This window comes from Chelonoidis abingdonii, chromosome 2 (assembly GCF_003597395.2).
Source record: "Chelonoidis abingdonii isolate Lonesome George chromosome 2, CheloAbing_2.0, whole genome shotgun sequence".
NCBI lineage: Eukaryota > Metazoa > Chordata > Testudines > Testudinidae > Chelonoidis > Chelonoidis abingdonii.
In genome coordinates, this window is record NC_133770.1 from 110,048,432 (window position 1) to 110,068,056 (window position 19,625).

Genomic DNA, 19,625 nt, shown 5'->3' on the forward strand with positions numbered 1-19,625 from the left:
ACCGCTAAGCCCAAGTGAGAATTGAAACCAGTGTGTAAGCCTTTGACTCCTACAGGCACACGATTCAATGTGAGGGCTTCCCCATGGTCATTAAACTGCAGTTCTGCTCTGAAAAGTGACAGTGTAAAATGGCACCTTCCTATTCAACAAGGAAGGAGTAAGGATATGATTGAAGTTGCTTCTAAAAGAAAAAAAAACAGATGCTTGTTCCTTTCTTCCTCTTATCACACCACTCCCAACAAAACAGCAAATATACGGCCACATCCTGACATCCTTACTCAGTGGAAACTGCCACTCAAGTCACAATTATAGACTGAATAAGGACTTCAGGATTTGGTCCATAGATAATAATTACTACAGATAAATTAACGTTGCTGAAACACTGCTGCACTCTGGAAGGCTGTCTATACTAATAACTATACAACGGGGCCAAACTCCGCTCTCAGTGACATCCAGCTTCTCCACGAACTTCATTTGGATTGTACCAGTGTAACATAGTGTAGAGTAAGGCCTGCAGTTGATAAATAAGCGCTAACATTTCATACTGTGTGCCATGTCTTCTCTACCTGCAGTTAAATGGTGCCCAGCAATACACAGTACACTTTCTTACCTACCAGAATACGGACTCTGGAAAGCCCAAATGTGTCTTGCAACACAGATCTGCCCTGCCTGGCAATAAAATGCCCTGCCACTGCACAATTAGGTCAGTCATAAGTTACAAACTTTTAGTTTTGTTGTTGTTTTTTTCTTTTGTTTTTACGAATGTTTCCTGTGATCATCTAGAGGCGAAGAGGAGAGTAGCTCATCAGTCAGGAATGTGAGTTCTTGCTTCACACAAAAGGAACCTTGTCACTCTAATCTCAATATCCTGTAAGTAATTAAGATAACACTAAACTCTCAGCTGAGGAGAATCAGATGGTATACGTATAAATGAATGTATTTTGATATTGCATGTATATGTACATACACATCATACACACATACAATATACAAAATACATACAGTGTCTACATATGGTACAGATGTCACTTTCAGTTCTATCCTGCCTGATTTACATTTTCCACAATTTCAAACTGATTATTACATTTAATATTTTATGAGTGACAGGGGATATATCCTGTTCCTAGTTACATTGATGTAAGCATGGAGTATCTCCACTGCATTCAAATGAGGTCAGATTCAGGCTCCAAGACTTTAAAACAAGCATATCCTAAGAGTATGAGCCTGCACTCACTGAAGCCAATCAAAAAACTCTCTCAATGGATTCAGGTTAAGGTGCTTTATTTTCCAAATTACGTCTTCTGTTTTTATGACATTGCTGGTTTACTGCCATATTCAGCCATGATAGAAACAGCAAATCAAAATGCATTTTAAAAGAGGAAATTGTTGCTTTAACCCCTGTCTAGTGAATAATCAGGGCTCTGTAATAGATTTACAAATGAAACGTTCCTTTAATTCTTCTCAGTATTTGCTCTCTGTGCTAACAGGGCAACCATTATTTTCAGATTTCTTTCAACTGCTTGTTTCACTGCCAAATCTCTTTTCACAGGGTGAAATCATTTTGCTGTACTGCAAGTGGTTTATTACAGTATTTTTGTGAGTAATAATAAAAAAAATTACCATATGTTAAACAACACTGAATTCTTATAAGGGCCCAAATATTACAACATACTTATTTTAGTGACAGTGCTCAAAACCTCTAGACAATTGCTCTAAGTATTAGCAATAGCCATAAAAAGCTGGACACGGGTCACACAAAGAAGCAATATTTGAAAAATATTCAGTAGTATATCGTCAAGAAAGAAAAGGTACCTTTATAAGAGGCATGGCAGGTGACACAGCAAAAATATAGTCTATAATTCATTTTTATAATGATTACAAGAGATTATGAAAATAGGTAATACAAGGATCACTGTAGCAATCTTCATACAAGATAGACATTTTCTAGAAAAATTATTTTGTTTTTAACAATGGACTAAAAACTTAATGCAAACCCCTCCCACCACTCTTGCTGCCAGAGTTGTGCTCTATTTTTAACATGCTAACTCAGTCAGAGATAGCATGGGTATGTCTCCTCAAGCTGGGAATCAAGCCCTCAGCTTGAAGTGTAGATATACGCGTGTGTGTGTGTGTGTGTGTGTGTGTAATTGAAAGCCTTGCAGAACTCAATCAATTTGACAGCTCTTCTCAGTAACCACAATATATATTTATAGTCATTCATATGGGCCTCAGCGGAAAGAACCTAGATTTAGCTCTGAGGCTTTAGCTCTTCTGGTGGTAGCTCTGCAAGGCCCGGGGGCCATGGGCCAGGAGAAGGTACAGATGGTTGCCCTTTGCTAGGGTGACCAGACAGCAAGTGTAAAAAATTGAGACAGGTGGTGGTGGTGGTGGTGGGTCCCCAAAATCGGGACTGTCCCTATAAAATCAGGGCATCTGGGCACCCTACTCTTCGCAGTGCAGTCCCCCTTCCTACTCCAGAGCATCCTAGTGTAGTATAATGCTGGCCTACTCAGGATTAGTCTGCATGTTGTGCATGGTCATCTCCGCATGCTTTGAGAGCGGGGGCTCAGGGACACCAGCCAGAATCAGAGCCCCTGGGAGTGCAGCTTCTGCAGCTGCGATTATAATCTAGCGGCCTCCACATGAAAGGCTTTAACCTCTGCAGAGTGTCAAACTTCTGTACCAGAAATGGACTGGTTACAGAGTTTGCTTACATGCACCAGATGTGTTCATCAAGATCCTTTGATGCTATGCCAGGTATGGCTGAGGTTTATTTAAATAAAGTATTTTACACATTGCAACCTAGTGGCTGAACAGTACAATACAGTTTAGCATTCCATTACATCTTCCCCTTTAAGTTCTACAATCCTATCATTTACAATATGTACATTATCACGTGGTCTTTGAAGTTTAGTCCGTTAAGCATCTCTGAACTGTACTGGTTTTCTAATTACACAACCCCAACATTAACAACTTGGTCATCTGGCTGTCCATTAGTTGCAACAGCTGGTTCTGATCATCAGTTTGGAATCCTTGAGTCTTCTTGTTTTGCATCTGTCATCTGAACAGTTTGCTCTGTTGATTGTTCCTTCTGAGGAACAAACTATAGATGTTGAAGGTTTCCATTGAAGGCTCAACCACATATGGCCTGGGCACTGGATTCTTTTTCTTTACAACAGCTGTAATGTATTCCACTGTGATCTGTTCTTCTCTTACCATAGCTTTAATAATTGTATTTCTTTACGACAGCTTTACGACATCCTTCTTCTCCTCCCAATTTGACATGAACACAGTCACGAGGTTCTAGATCTGTCAGTTCCCTGAGTGATGTCTGTTGTAAAAGTGTTCATAAGCTTTAGTCTTTTTGTCCAATTTGGCTACTCTCTTCATGTCTGGCCAGTTTGGAGATAGATTCTTTTCCAAAGTTGGAACAGTAGTTCTGAATTGTCTTCCCATCAGCAGTTGTGCTGGACTATATGCAGTAACCGCTACTGGTATTGATCTGTAGCTTAAAAGAGCAAGGAATGGATCTTCATGCTATAGGATTTTCTTGGCTGTCTGTACAACTCTCTCAGCCTCTCCATTTACCTGCGGGTAATGTGGGCTGCTAGTAATATGATCAAAATCATATTTTCTTCAGAAGAACTTAAATTCTGCTGCAGTGAATTGGGATCCATTGTCTGTCACTGGTTGTTCTGGAATACCAAAAATGAGGAAAATTGTCTTTCAAGTACATTATTTCTACACATACATGGGAAAATAGTCCACAATGACCAGGTAATGAATTCACATAAAACTGCAGCTAGTCTCTTCCAACATCTGTCTGGCAGAGACATTTTTATTAAAGCTTCTTTGTGTTGTGTTGGTCCGTTTGTTCTTCAATGTTCACATGCAGATACTTATTCATTATGTCCTTGCTGATGCCCTGGTTGGGCCATTTACAATATCTAGTTAATCCTTGATATCTTTCATGGATGAGGTTTAAGATTTCTCCTCTCATTTCATTTGGAATTACAAGGTAATTGCTTTTAAGCATGAGTCCATTTGACTTGCTTAATTGCCCACACACTGCAATGTAGTCTCTTGTCCCTTTCTTAGCCCTGGTCTTCGCTATGACTTTAGGTCGAATTTAGCAGCGTTAGATCGATTTAACCCTGCACCCGTCCACACAATGAAGCCATTTTTGTCGACTTAAAGGGTTCTTAAAATTGATTTCTGTACTCTTCCCCGATGAAATTAGTTATGAAATCAACCCTCCTGGTTCGAATTTGAGGTAGTGTGGACGCAATTCGATGGCATTGGCCTCCGGGAGCTATCCCAGAGTGCTCCATGGTGACCACTCTGGACAGCACTCTCAACTCAGATGCACTGGCCAGGTAGACAGGAAAAGCCCTGCAACCTTTTGAATTTCATTTCCTGTTTGGCCAGCATAGAGAGCTCATCAGCACAGGTGACCATGAAGTCCCAGAATCACAAAAGAGCTCCAGCATGGACCAAACGGGAGGTACTGCACCTGATCGTTGTATGGGGAGATGAATCTGTGCTATCTGAACTCCATTCCAAAACATGAAATGCCGGAATATTTGAAAGAATCTCCAAGGTCATGAAGGATAGAGGGTATAACAGGGACCCGCAGCAGTGCCGCGTGAAGCCTACCAAAGAACCAGAGAGGCAAATGGACGTTCCGGGTCAGAGCACCAGACATGCCGCTTCTATGATGAGCTGCATGCCATTCTAGGGGGTGCTCATACAACTACCCCACCCCTGTGCTTCCCTCCTCCCCTGCCCCTCCCGTTCTATCTTGGCAGTTATCCGCCCATTTTTGTGACGAATTAATAAAGAATGCATGAATTTGAAACAACAATGACTTTATTGCCTCTGTAAGGGGAGATTAAAGGGGGGAGGGGAGGGCAGTTGGCTTACAGGGAAGCACAGTGAACCAAGGGGGCGGGTTTTCATCAAGGTGAAACAAACAGAACTTTCACACTGTAGCCTGGCCAGTCATGAAACTGGTTTTCAAAGCTTCTCTGATGCACAGCATTCACTGCTGTGCTCTTCTAACTGCTCTGGTGTCTGGCTGCACGTAATCAGTGGCCAGGCAATTTGCCTCAACCTCCCACCCCACCATAAACATCTCCCCCTTACTCTCACAGCTATTGTGGAGCACACAGCACGCAGTAATATTGATGGGAATATTGGTTTTGCTGAGGTCTAACCGAATCAGTAAACTGCACTAGCAAGCTTTTAAACGGCCAAAGGCACATTCTACCACCATTATGCACTTGCTCAGCCTATAGTTGAACTGCTCCTTACTACTGTCCAAGCTTCATGAGCTATGGGAGCAAGGGGTAAGCTGGAGTAGGTGCAACTGCACGGTGCTGCTGACTGGTAGAGCAGCCTGAGGCAGAAGCCTCCAGCTGGCATGATATTCCAGGCAGGACTGAATCTCCATTAGACAAAACTTAAAGAAGAGAATGACCTGGAGTCCTTTCCATTTTAGTCCAGGTGCCCCCGACCAACCTAACCAAGGTCAACCAGGAGAACTCACGGGATGATGACGACAGCTAGCCCCATCTGCCGTCCGCAAAGCAAGACAAGGGGATGCTGCTGTGTAGCTCTGCAGCACTGCGTCTGACAGCAGCACCCAGGAGACATATGGTGACAGTGAGCTGAGTGGGCTCCATGGTTGCCATGGTATGTCGTCTGCACGGGTAACCCAGCAAAAAAGGCGAGAAACTATTTTTTGCTGTTGCTTTCACGGAGGGAGGAAGAGGGGGTGGGGGCTGATGAGATGTACCAGAACCACCCGCAACAATGTTTTTGCCCCATCAGGCATTGGGAGCTCAATTCAGAATTCCAATGGGCGGCGGAGACTGCGGGAACTATGGGATAGCTACCACAGTGCAATGCTCCAAAAGTCGACGCTAGCCTCAGTACTATGGACGCACACCGCTGACTTAATGGGGACACACACAATCGACCGTATGAAATTGATCTCTAAAAAATCGACTTCTATTAAAATTGATCGAATTTCGTAGTGTAGACATACCCTTTAGATACTTGGTCCAGCCACCCCAATGTAACTTAGAATTTCCTGAAGTTGAGTGTCTGTGAGGTTGCTTTTTGAAGGTGGTGTGGTGTCTTTACTGACAATGCTCTGTATGCTTCCATACCATCCATGAACACCTTTATGTCATCTTAGAGTTCACAGGTAACTGAGTGTGATGTTGGGCTCCATGTGAATGTCTGCTTCTATCAGATTTTTCCCAGGAACATATTTAACAATTGGGTTAAATGGAATTAACTGTACCAACAGACGTTGGGATCTTAGTGGTGCTTGATCCAGTTTTCCATTGATGAGGGTTACAAGCAGTTTATGGTCTGTTATCAGTGAAAATTAATCCAGTCCACAGAGATATCTGTAAAAGTTCTCACAGGCCCATACTCTTATCAGGCACACCTTTTCAATCTGTGCATACTGTTTTTCTGCTACCATGAGTGTGCAAGAACAAAATGCAACTGACTTCCACTCAGAGCCATGTTGTTGCAACAACACACCACTAACGCCATAGCTGCTTGCATCCGCACCGAGCCTGGTGGATTTGTTCACATTATACTACTTGAGACCTGCAGCTGTTGAAATCATTTCTTTTATCTTTTCGAAGGCAATTTCTTGATTTGGCCCTCATAATCGAGAAGTGCTGGAATTTAACAGTTCATTCAGTGGTTTTGTCACTGTTGAATTGCCTTGTAGGTATTGACCAAGGTAATTTACCATCCTCAGTATATGTCTCTATCTGGTACATTAGTTGGTGCATTCAATTCTCAAATTGCTTTTACATTCTCCGGGTTACGTTCCCATCTTTGTTTATTATTTTTCTCAAAAACTCAATTTGGGGTAAGTGGAAAATGCATTTTTCCTTGATTAGCTTCAGTCCAGAAGGTCTGATCAGGCCTAGGACTTCATTGACGGTCTTGAGTTTTCTTTCATCTAAGATCACACATGAAAACTACCACAGTATGCCAACGTTTTTATGGCTGACTTAGAACAACACTTCCTCAGCTCTCATCCCCTAATGCCCCTACTCTACTTGCGCTACACTGATGGCATCTTCATCATCTGGACGCATGGAAAGGAAGCCCTTGAGCAATTCAACCAGGATTTCAACAATTTCCATCCCACCATCAACCTCAGCCTAGACCAATCCACACAAGAAATCCACTTCCTGGACACTATAGTGCTAATAAGCGATGGTCACATAAACACCATCCTATACCGGAAACCTATTGACCGCTATACTTACCTATATGCTTCCAGCTTTATCCAGACCACATCACACGATCCATTGTCTATAGCCAACCTCTAAGATACAACCACATTTTCTCCAATCTCTCAGACAGAGACAAACACCTACAAGATCTCTATCGAGCATTCTTAAAACTACAATACCCAGCTGCTGAAGTGAAGAAACAAATTGACAGAGCCAGAAGAGTACCTAGAATTCAACTACTACAGGACAGGCCCAACAAAGAAAGTAACAGAACGCCACTAGCTGTCACTTTCAGCCCTCAACTAAAACCTCTCCAGCGCATCATCAAGGATCTACAACCTATCCTGAAGGATGATCCCTCACTCTCATAGACTTTGGGAGACAGGTCAGTCCTCGCTTACAGACAGACCCCCAACCTGAAGCAAATACCAGCAACCACACACCACACAACAAAAACACTAACCCAGGAACCTATCCTTACTAGAAAGCCCATTGCCAATTCTGTCCACATATCTATTCAAGGGACACCATCATAGGACCTAAACACATCAGCCACAGTATCAGAGGCTTGTTCACCTGCACATCTACCAATGTGATATATGCTATTATGTGCCAGCAATGCCACTCTGCCATGTACATTGGCCATACCGGACAGTCTCTACACAAAAGAATAAAATGGACACAAATCAGACGTCAAGAATTATAACATTCAAAAACCAGTTGGAGAACACTTCAACCTCCCTGGACAATCAATTACAGACCTAAAAGTCACAATTCTTCAACAAAAAAACTTCACAAACAGACTTAAATGAGAAATTAGGCTTGAATAAAGACTGGGAGTGGATGGGTCATTACACAAACTAAAAAAATGACTTCCCCATACTAATCCCCCTCCTTACTGTTACTCAAACCTTCTTGTCAACTGTTTGAAATGAGCCATTCTGATTATCACTACAAAAGGTTATTTTCTCCTGCTGATAATAGCCCACCTTAATTGATTTGTCTGGTTAGAGTTGGTATGGCAACCCCCATCTTTTCATATATATATCTTCCATGAAAACTTATGCCCCAATAAATTTGTTAGTCTCTCAGGTGCCACAAGTATTCCTCGTTCCTTTTGCTGATACAGACTAACACGGCTACCACTCTGAAACTCCATTTGTGTTTGTTAACAGTTATGCTTTCTTTTGAAAATTTCAGGTGTATTGGTAATCCCAAAAAGTAATCTTTGAGAAAGATGTGATAAATTTAGTCAGTTTAGCACTGTCTTTGGCTAAAGGAATTTGCCAGAATCCACTCAAGGCATCCACTTTGGATAATATAATAGTGCCTTTCACTCTGGGGAGAAAATATTTTTCTCTCTCAACTGCTTCATTAAGTCTTTTAAGATCCACAAAGATTCATATTTTTCCATTTTTCTTGATAACTGTTACCACTGGGGCACACCATACTGGTGGCTCAGAGATTTTCTCACTTATGCCAATCTGCTCCTTTCTCTTTAACCCAGTTTCCACTTTATGAGGTATTGACATAGTAATCCTGCAAGGTGTGTGTACCTGTAAGATTCAGCATTGTCTCTTAAGATTATTTGTTCTGGATTGCCTTTCAAAAATCCAGTATTACCAAATATTCACCATTGAGTTCTTCTACATTTCTCATTAGGCCCATCATGGCTGCCTCACTGAGGCTGAGAAGGCTGCTGGTCTGTGGCCATTTGATCACATATACTCTGAATGTATAGCTTTTTTCTTTGTAAGCTGATTCTGTGGTGAACTGGCCCATGCAGTTCAGAATACCTTCAGGGTTAGTCAGAGCTATGTCAGGTGACTTCAGCTCTGGGAGGGACTGAAGTTGATTGTAAGTCCCTTCTGAGATGACTGTGACATCAGCTCCTGAGTCATTTTTAAAGTAAACAGTCTTGCCATGAATAGTCAGTTTCATTCTCCAGTCAGGCTCTATCTCATCACAAGAAACAGATCCCAGAAACTATGGCTCTTGAAGGTCTGTAGTATGAGTGGAATCCCTGACTGCTTTGGTGTGGCAAACAACTGAAAATTGTCCAAATTTCATGCATTTATTATACTCTATGCCTCTGGTTGGACAGGTATCATCTCTTGGGATATGACTTTTTCCACACAGTGTGCATGTAGGCTGGAATTTGTCCCTGTTAGCCTGTAATTTCTTTCTGCTTGCCTCAGGGATTTTATGATAATGACTTTTAACACTCATGTGTCTCTTTACAGTTTCTAAGCTACTTTTAGGTTTTTCAAGTTTGTCAAGGTTTTGCTGTCTCATCAGCTCAGACTCCTTTGCTCTCTGTATAGCTGTGGCTAGGGTTAAATCTCTCTTCAGTTGTAGCTGTTGTGAAAGGTTTTTATTTGTTAATCCAATATCAAGCCTCAGTCTTATATTTTCATATTTTGCATTCCCAAAATCATAGTTTTCAGCCAATATATGCAGAACTCATAAAACATTCAGCATTTTCTCCTGGTTCTGCAATTCTCTGATGGAAACATACTCTTCAATAACCATAATTCTCTGAAGTATACAGTATGCATCAAACATAGCCAGAATCCTTTCATAGTCATCTTTGTGACTGTCTTCAGTAAAGTCAAATGATTTAAAGATATTGCTCTTCTTGTTTTCCTAAAGCATACGTTAAAGAAGATACCTGTATATCACAGTTTTCTTTGTGGAATTTGTTTGAAGTTTGAAATCTTGCAAAATACTACTTCCAGTCATCCATTGTGAAGGTTTGTCAAAGGTGACCTTCTCTGGGGCATTCAAGAGCGGCATGTTGATGAGACCCTCCAACCTTTGTTGCTTTGTTCCTTCTGTTTGCAACCTTCGTTGGTGTCTTCCTTCTGTTTCTTAGTTTACTCCTGACATCATGTCATGTACTTCTGTGCCAGATATGGACTGGCTACAAAGCTTACTTATCATAACAGCGTGTTCATCATAAAATCCTTTAATGCCCTGCCTGGTATGACTGAGGTTAGTTTAAATAAAGTAGTTTTCACACTGTGCCACCTAGTGGCTGAACAGGATAATACAGTTTAATCTTCCATTACAGCTCTGTCCCAGGAAACAAGTGGGTTTATAGTGCTGAAGCCTCAGTTGGTTTCGTGGGATCAGGAATGCGGGCTATCTTTGCCGCAGATGTGGCACATACAGGGAAAGTCCACAGGGCTTAATCCTGGGTTGCAGCTACAGTTCTGGTGTAATGGAATCAGTTACATCATTCCAATTCAATGGTGGTGTGTGTCAGATCGCCATAAATGCAGATACAGAGGTAATAGGAGAAAGACTCTCCAACCATAACCCAATTCCCACCCCTCCATTCTCTTGTGCCTACAGCAGCCCGGGAGATATAGTAGTCCCTGAACAGATCTGGTCACTGCTATTCAGGGAATCTGGAGAGCAGCACAAGATGAAGAAAGTCAGTTGGCTTTGTGTAAAATAGACACAAGCAGTTTCTAACTAATGGGCAGAATAAATTGGCAGAGAAAAATGGCACTCGGGGAAAAAAAATCTCACTTCCATGGCACAAGCTACTGTGAAATTCCTCCAAATCTATGGTAGTACAAAACTCAGCATTTGCCTACAAAATGACCCTTTCCAAGTCCAAACATTATTGGCTGAATATTGGAGGAGCTCACCTTAATAAACAATAATCTGCTTCAGATCATTTAGCCACTTTTCCCCGTTTCCTACATCTCCTGTCTGAACAAATCCTCAATGGTTTTTGGACACTACACACATTCACATTTCCTATGCATATAGGTTCTATAAGGAAAATCTCTCCATACTGCATGAAAGTGAACCTACTACAGATCCAACATCTCTGTGCCAGGAAAGCATGAACAGGGACAAGTCTCACCTGGGACAGCAGCAGAAAGGCAGACACAGAATATTAAGTCACTGGATGCTCTCCTTGTACACACTTTGCGATTGCGATTACAGTAGTCTCAAGGCTGCTTTAATTTGTGCCAGCCACTTAGACCAACTGACCTCAAACAGGAAAATCAGTGCAGTGTAGATTTATCTCACTAACGATGCCCACTTTGCAGGTTACACTTCAGCTTTCACAGCTGCAACTACAACCACTTCACACAGACCAAGCTGCCTACACAAAATACAGTACAATGGAGAAACAAGTGTTGGGAACTTCAGAAGTTTTCCATCTCTTTTTCTGGATTTTCATGCACAGGGGACAATCAAGCCCTGTGTATCTACATTTTATTTTGCATGTAATTACATGTGGAAAATAGGGCTGTAAAGCGATTTAAAAAATTAATCGTGATCACATGATTAAAAAATAAATTGTGATTAATCACACTCATACTGTTAAACAATAATGGAATACCATTTTTAAAAATATTTTGTATGCTTTCTACATTTTCAAATATATTGATTTCAGTTATGCAGAATACAGAGTGTACAGTGCTCATTTTATATTATTATTTTTTATTACTAATATTTGCACTGTGAAAAACAAAAATAGTAGTATTTGTCAATTCCCCTAATACAAGTACTGTACTGCAATCTCTTTATCATGAAAGTTGAACTTGAAAAGTAGAATTATGCACAAAAATAACTGCATTCAAAAATAAAACAATGTAAAACTCTACAGCCTACAAGTCACTCAGTCTTAATTGTTCAGCCAATCGCTCATCCCCCCATTGTGTGTGATGAAGTAATAAAGAATGCAGGAATTTGAAACAACACTGACTTTATTGCCTCTGCAAGCAGAGCTCAAAGTGGGAGGGGAGGGCAGCCTCCAGCTGCTATGATATTCCAGGCAGGACTGAATCTCCATTAGACAAAGCTTAAAGAAGAGAATGACCTGGGAGTCATTCCCATTTTTGCCCAGGCACCCCCGCCGACCTCACTGAGGCCAGCCAGGAGCACTCACGGGACGACGATGAATGGATACCAGTCCTACTGTACCGTCTGCCTTCCGCAAGGAAGGAAGGGAAAGGATGCTGCTGTGTAGCGCTGCAGCACCACGTCTGCCAGCAGCATCCAGTATAGACATACAGTGACATTGAAAAAAGGCAAGAAATGATTTTTTCCTTTGCTTTCCCTGGCCAGTGGTTCTCTGTGTTGTATTTCATTGTGCCTCAGGAAGACTTACCTTCATCACACCGTCCATAGCTGCACTGTGGGGCACTTACCTTGCAGAATCCTGACATCTCCAGTGCTGTGCCTGTCCTGGGAGCATGAGTATGTGAGTGTGAGTGTTACCCCCTACACCTTCTTCTTTTGAGCTTAGCTGTCAGTATAATAAACCTGCTGCTTTCTGCCAAACTCTGGTGGGTCATTAGTCCTCCCTACACTTACTAGCTGGCCAATTTTGGGTAACATCTGCGATAAACTCAACCTCTGCAGGATGGAGGGTGGTGAAATGAGCTGAGAAAAAGCCTTAGCTTCAGTATCTCCCATACGGTCCAGGCTGGAGCTCTTTTTTGATTCTGGGACTGCATGGTCACCTGTGCTGATCGGCGCTGCACGCTGGGCAAACAGGAAATGAAATTCAAAAGTTCGTGGGGCTTTTCCTGTCAACCTGGCCAGTGCATCCAAGTTCAGATTGCTGTCCAGAGCGGTCACAATGGTGCACTTTGGGATAGCGCCCGGAGGCCAATACCATTGAATTGCGGCCACACTAACCCTAATCCAACACGGCAATATCAATCTCAGTGCTACTCCCCTCGTCGGGGAGGAATACAGATATGGTATTAAGAGCCCTTTATATTGATATAAAGGGCTTCGTTGTGTTGATGGGTGCAGGGTTAATGCGATTTAACACTGCTAAATTCAATATAAACTTGTAGTGTTGACCAGACCAGAGAGAGCAGCAGGTTTCCCATTTCCTGCTCTTCTTTTCTTCACTAGCTTCTCCTATGCATCAAGTTGCTATTGTTTCTTGTGAGCCTGGCTAGCTCAGGTGGTAGCGCCTCAGACTTTTAATCTGAGGGTCTAGGGTCCAAGTCCCTAGTCAGGCAATAAACTACTTGCCAAGGTCTTAAACTGTCTTTCTGGAGTCCTCTTTGATGTTACTTTTTCTCTTCAGGATTTTCCCTTTCCTCAGAAGGGCCTTTTTGTGTGGCATGCTCTTTAGACTGAGCTCCAAAAAGGGCCTTTGGCCAGGTGGCTTGAAAGGCACCCGATATCCAATCTGCCGTGCAGCCTGAGACACAAAGGCCTTTTGGCATATAGCAGTTACTCCTGCAGCACCAAAAACAACAACAGAAATCCCTAAAGGAATTAATCACCTCCCTTCCTCTATCCGGTGGACCCATCCAAATGACAACACCTCAGCCCAACCCACCCTCTACCCTAGTCCCCTCACCCATACTGCCTCTTCTATCACCACTGCCCTCACTCCCAACAAGCCCTACCCTCTTCACCCTCTCCTCTGTCCAACCCACGCTCCTCAATCCAACCCACAGCTCCCCTTCCTCAGCAGCAGTTGCCTCAACCCACCAGAATTTTTTCAAAGTCAGTAGAGTCAGCAGTGCATTTACAGTAGTTGGAAATATGTGGTTTCTGCTGAAATATCACTTTTGTCGGCGGATCCCATCCCCGTTAGGTGGCAGGAAAACTAAAGGTGTACCGTGGTGTGAATCAAGACAGCACACTATCTTGGCAGATCCAACGAGACTCCACTTCAATTCAATAGCATGCTAGCAGGACAACTAGGGCCAAGTGGGCTGGGGTTCCAATACAAAATAGGTGTTAAACCAAATTTAGGACAGGGGGTTGGAGGAGACAGTCCTGACAACACAGGAGTACGTGCCTCCGTATTTCCCCTTTTCCACCCAGGATGGCAGGGAACCTAAGAGCACCTCTGGGCTTGCACTGACTAAACCAACAGCTTGAGGGGTGCCAGGGGGGCTCATTAAAGACTTTGGTTGCCTGATGTAACAACCATAAAAAAGGAACACGCCCAGCAATTTGGGGGAAAGTCGTTCCCTCATGATTAATGTTATTTGGGCTGCACAATGCGCACTGTGATAAATCGCGCCTGGATAATATTGGGCCATGGATCAGACTGAGCCCAGGCTCAAACCTCTCACCCCGTGGGTCTTGGAGCTAGCTGAAACCAAAGTTCTTACAACGTAAATTTATAACCCCAGCACAAGCCCCACAAGCCTCAATAAACTGACTCAGGTTTGAAAGTGACTGGTGCGTTAATGGCATGTAACATAAGCTCGCAGTCACACGGCAGAAACACCACGGCTGTCCATGCCACTTCCAGGCTCCCAGCTTGGCCGGGTTGGTAAATTTGACTGTTAGAACCATCTCAGCTCAAGCCAAATGGCTCGGGAGCACACTCAGTTGAGGAAGTTAACACAAAATTGAAAGTGCAGGGAATACCCTGGACCATACATTTTCCCTATTGGTCTCCTCTTGAGGAGAGACAATAACATGTCCGCTCCTTCTAATTTCAAAGGTAGTTACGATTCATTCTCACACATGTGCCCAACCAACCTATTAGCCTGAACTCCAAACTTCAAGTAATTCTGCTATCATATAGTTAAAATAGCCATACTGGGCGACCAAAGGCCCATCAGCCTGTGTTGCCCTTGAAGACCAAACCAGGTTCCGCAGATTTATCACCAAGCACTAGGTAACCCACAATCTCGTGGTACAAACAATCTAACCACTTAAGCATGTGCCTGCCTGTGGCTAAAGCACTGTGTCGGCCCACACCTAACCTCCCTGCCACCCACTGGCCTGACAACTGGCTTGGGATCTGCAAAGCAGAGAGCAGGTGAGTTTTCTTGCAACGTGTGTGTGTGTAAAATGCCCAGCTGCACAGAAAAGTTATTCAGCATCATGATTTGCTCGTGTGAAACACCAACACACGTTTCCTCGTCGGCACTTGTGCTGTGCATCACACTGCAATACATCTGCGACAACGCCCGTTTTGTGACAAAAAAAACCACCTCGACGAGAGCCTAAGACTGTGCAGCAAAACTAAAGTGACAAATGCATTGTAAAGCGCGTTCATATATCTCGTAACTGCCTCCACCATATCACCAACAATGCTCCGAACCCCTGCCCGCACCTGCCTTACAGATGCGGGCCCACCCCTTCAGAAGCTCCACAAAGTTCGACAAGCTGACCGCCATCGCACGGATAGGTGATACTGCATGCCAGCCTAAGTATGAATTACAACCAACCTAATTTTGTAGGTAGACCTGTCCAAAGAATCACACCACACACTTGGGACAAACCTACCTCCCCTGCTTTACAACCAAACAGCGACTTTGCAGCCCAGGGATGGCAGACAGTCAGGCGTGGAAGAACACGATGCTAAGAACAGACGGTTTGCTATGTTAAAGTACTTGTTTTAACAGAAACCTGATCAACCCATCGGCCTGTGATAACCGTGCCCCTGGTATTGGCTACTGTCAGTGACAAAACACAGAGCTAATGGCTTTGTCACCCAGTAAAGTTGTTTAAATATACCACAGCACGATAACAAATGACTGAAAGTTGGAGTTAGAACTGTAGGTAAGGCCATCTCCAACAGATGACCCACCGCCCTCTGGGACAGGCAGTCTGGCTCTCACATCCAAGGCGATAATGGCGCAAGAATCTGAGCGCTCATTCGTTTGCCACGAGGTTAGCCCGGCTGCACCGGTGGAGAATGAAAATAACCTAAACCACCCTTGAAATATGAAAGCACAGGATTGATGGTCCTGCCCCAAAGCAGACAGACCAAATGGAGAAATGCCTTGAGTTACTGAAATAGAGAATGAAATTGGTTTAAAGAGCGATAGTCGCCACTCCTCAATGCATTTACTAGCCATGCAAACCTCCTCCCAACCTCTATAAAATTACAGTGCAGACATATGGCTTGAGCCCAACCTCTGAGGCCACGAGGGGTGAGGGTTTCTGAACCAGGCTTCAGTGTGAACACAAATATCTGCACCACAGTTTTTAGCCCTCAGCTTTATATCCATGACCCAGTCAGATGACCCAGCCAGCCCTGCTGCCATCTTTATCCCAGGAGAGATGGACTCTAAGGTACGTCTCCATTGCAATGGAAGCCCGAGTGGCCGCTGTGCTCAAAGCAGCACCTGAAGCCCATATCACCACTCTCATATAATGATCATCATGGTTTGTACAAGCCTGCTTGTGAGGATGGACACTGCTTGATTCACATCCTAGCAAAGAGCTTCCTAACAAGCTGGAAGAAACTATGAAAGAAGGGAGAGACATCATGACTTGACCTCTCTCCCCATAACTCAACAGCTGGAAACATACCTGGAGGACAAAGACTGGGCTGAACTGATTCAGAAATCAGAAGAGAATAAACTGATAAGAACAGACACGTGCTTTGATCTAGCTCGAGGGAGCAGAGAAGCATACACCTCAAACCAAATCCCTAACCAGACTAATATTGGTTTTCAGCAGATTCCTGGACCCAGCCTTGTTGGGGTTACAAGGACTGTACCACAATGAAGAGTAGAAAGAGCATCCTTAGGGTAGACAGGCCTCTGGAGAGGGGGGACCAGATCCTTCTCTGGCCAGTTGCACCAGGTCATGTATAAACCAGGAAGTTCCCACAATAGCTGGACCTGAACCCCCTGTACACTTCCCCTCTGTCTCTATTCCTTAATCTCTGCTCTCCCTTGAGCTTCCTCAGCACCTGGCCCACAGCACTTCCTGCCACGCGAGACTGCATGTTCTAAACCTGTGCCTGTGGATGTGACCTCTCTTCTGATTCCTGAGGAAAGGAACCTTTCAGGAATGGCCATGGCTTCTGGGAATCCGCATTGGCTGGTGGACAGCACCAGCAATCATAGGCTCCTGGCACACAAGGCAACTAAAAGCTGAGCACCCAGACAGGGACTTCAACTCTGGACTTCTAGATTAACAGCCTGATGGTTTATCAGCTGAGCTACCTGCACTTGTTAAGACCATCTTCACCATTCACCACAAGAGCAGGCAAGTAGGCAAAAGAGAGCAAAAATTCCAGAAATCCTTATGTGGCCTAATGGATAAGATATCTGAGTGTAAATCAGAAGATGGCAGGTTCAAGTTCCTTGGTGTTGGTTTCTGCAGTTTTACCTTTGTGCAAAGTCCTGCTCCTTCAGCGCTGGAACCTCTTCTGGCCACATCAGGCTTCAGCTAGAGCCCTGGAAGGAGTTGAGGGGGGGGGTCACAAAGGTGGGCATGAGCCCCAAGTGCTTCCAGTCTAGCCTTGCCATTCCTGATTTGCCAAAGAAAGTGGGCGACTGCCCGGAGCAGCGTGTGCACCTGCCCTGTGCTGCAGAGTACTTGCTACATAGCGCTTCGGAGCCTGGGTGTTTCTCTGCTTCTCGCCCGCAGCTCAGGAAAAGCCTCTGGGGTAAAATCTCCTGCCCCACTGCAAAAGTGAGCACCTTGAGTGGGACCAGTCAGAGACCCACCATGGGCTGCCTGCTTCCTACCAACTTGATGTTATCCACAGAGCATACAGCAGCTGCCCTTCATGCTGGTGACCTTCAGTGGGTGTTGGCATGGCAGGGAGCAGCCTGGCTGGGTGTTTTGTGCCTGTCTAAGGCCACACATAGGCATGGTCCTGCCCTCCACGCCCTGACCTCAGTTGTTGTGTGGCTTTTAAGTCTTCCCTTGGAGCTGTCAGCACCAGCTGCCTCTGCTCTAGGTCCCAAGAGAGGAGAGGTGTGTGGGCACTTTTACAGATGCCCTTCCCTGGTATTGCCCTTGCTCTGGCACAGAGGAGCTCCATCCCCAGTCCCTGCCTGTCACTGCCCAGCATCCCTCTGGCACCATTCTGGGCTGCCTGCCTCACTCTTCCTACCACGTTGGAAAGACAGTTCTCATTATTGAAGGTCAGGTGGGCCAACAGGGGCAGAAGCCTGTCTATATTTTCCTACTGCAGAGCCCAAGCTCAGGAACTCACCTGGGTGCAGGCACTGCTGTGCTCCCAAAAAACAAGCCACCCCTGCCTAAAGAAGGATGACAGCACCTGCCAAAGCCCGGATTGAACCAGGGACCTTTAGATCTTAGTCCAACGCTCCCAAACTGAGCTACTTGGCACTTGCATAAAAACATTTTGGCCTGTTGCTTCCTGTCTGAATGTTTTTGTCACAATTGCAGACAAAAAGGACAGGAAAACAAACAGCTGCTCCACACCCCACCGGAGGAATCCGGCACATTAGCTGTGGTGAGTAAGAAGTGTCTGTTGGCTGACAGGGCCTGCCCCAGGAGCTGGAACAGCAGCTGCCGCCTCCCCCTCGGCTCCAGGCTGTGGGAAATGCTCATTGCCTGGCTGCATGGGCGGACGCTGCTCCGTCTCTGGGAGCATCTGCATTGGTCTGTCAACCCCCATCTTCACTGAGCCAGTCTGAAGTCCCAATGCCCCTGGTACGTCACGGAGACCTAGCGCACATCCCCGCTCGAGAGACGCCTGGCACTGAGAACTGTGCAACCAACCCTCTGCCAGCCCAAACCAGAAGAAGCGCCAGCTCCCCCCACACCACAGGGGCACTCAATGAACTCCTGTGGGGAAATGGCCCTTGGTGTCCACTGCTAGAGTGAGAGCCAGGGGAGAGCAAGTGTCTCGCCACCAAAGGAAAAGAAGAGACCTGATGAGTGCGATCTGCCTCAGCCTCCCCGCAATGCTTGTCATTTTATGTCACGTAAAACAGTGCTTCCTTCAGGGCCGGCCCAGAGGGTCGGGCTGGGACAAATCCCCCTTCTCCTCAGCCCGCCTCCCCCTGCACCCTTCCCCAACTCCACCCCGTCCGTCCCATCTCTCCTTCCGCCCCATTCCTCTCCCACCCCACTCTCCCATCCGCCCTTCCCCCCCCACCAGTGCCTCCTGCACCCACTGAACAGCTGATCACTGGCAAGTGGAGCACTGAAAGGAAGAGGAGGAGCTTGTCAGCAAGGCCGTAAGTATGTTGTGTGGGGAAGCTGGCTGCCAGGGGGCTGACACACCTATTTTCTCTGTTGGTCTGCAGCCCCATAGCTCCATGGAGTCGCTGACTTGGCTTCCTAAGCAGTCTAGAGAGAGGAGCAGAACCAGGCTGTGGCTGATCTATGGGCACCAGGTGAGTGCAGAGGCTTCAGGCTGAGAGTTTGCTTACCCCTCAGCGACACAGTGTGAGTGCCCAGACTCTAGAAAGGATCAGAAGAGGATTTACTTGGGGTGGGAGAATGAGAGTGTCTCAGGGGGTTGTACAAGAGTGTTGCCCGGTAGAGACGGCTAAAACACAGGCCACTTGTGCAGGACAAGCTGTACAGGAAACCCTATTGGATTCAACTCCCACACTTACCACCAGCCATCACACGCGTGAGTGAAAAAGCCCACATGCCAGAGAAACGTAAAAG

The 19,625-nt window shown here is 45.0% G+C and overlaps 1 protein-coding gene and 1 non-coding gene across 5 annotated transcripts in view; one reads left to right on the forward strand and one right to left on the reverse strand.

Moving 5' to 3' along the window:
• Positions 1–19,625, reverse strand: part of COBL (cordon-bleu WH2 repeat protein) — a 270,372-nt gene that overhangs the window by 37,921 nt on the left and 212,826 nt on the right. The window lies entirely within an intron of this gene.
• TRNAK-UUU (transfer RNA lysine (anticodon UUU)) lies at positions 13,204–13,276 on the forward strand. The gene has a single exon. It is a non-coding gene; the product is annotated as a tRNA-Lys (tRNA).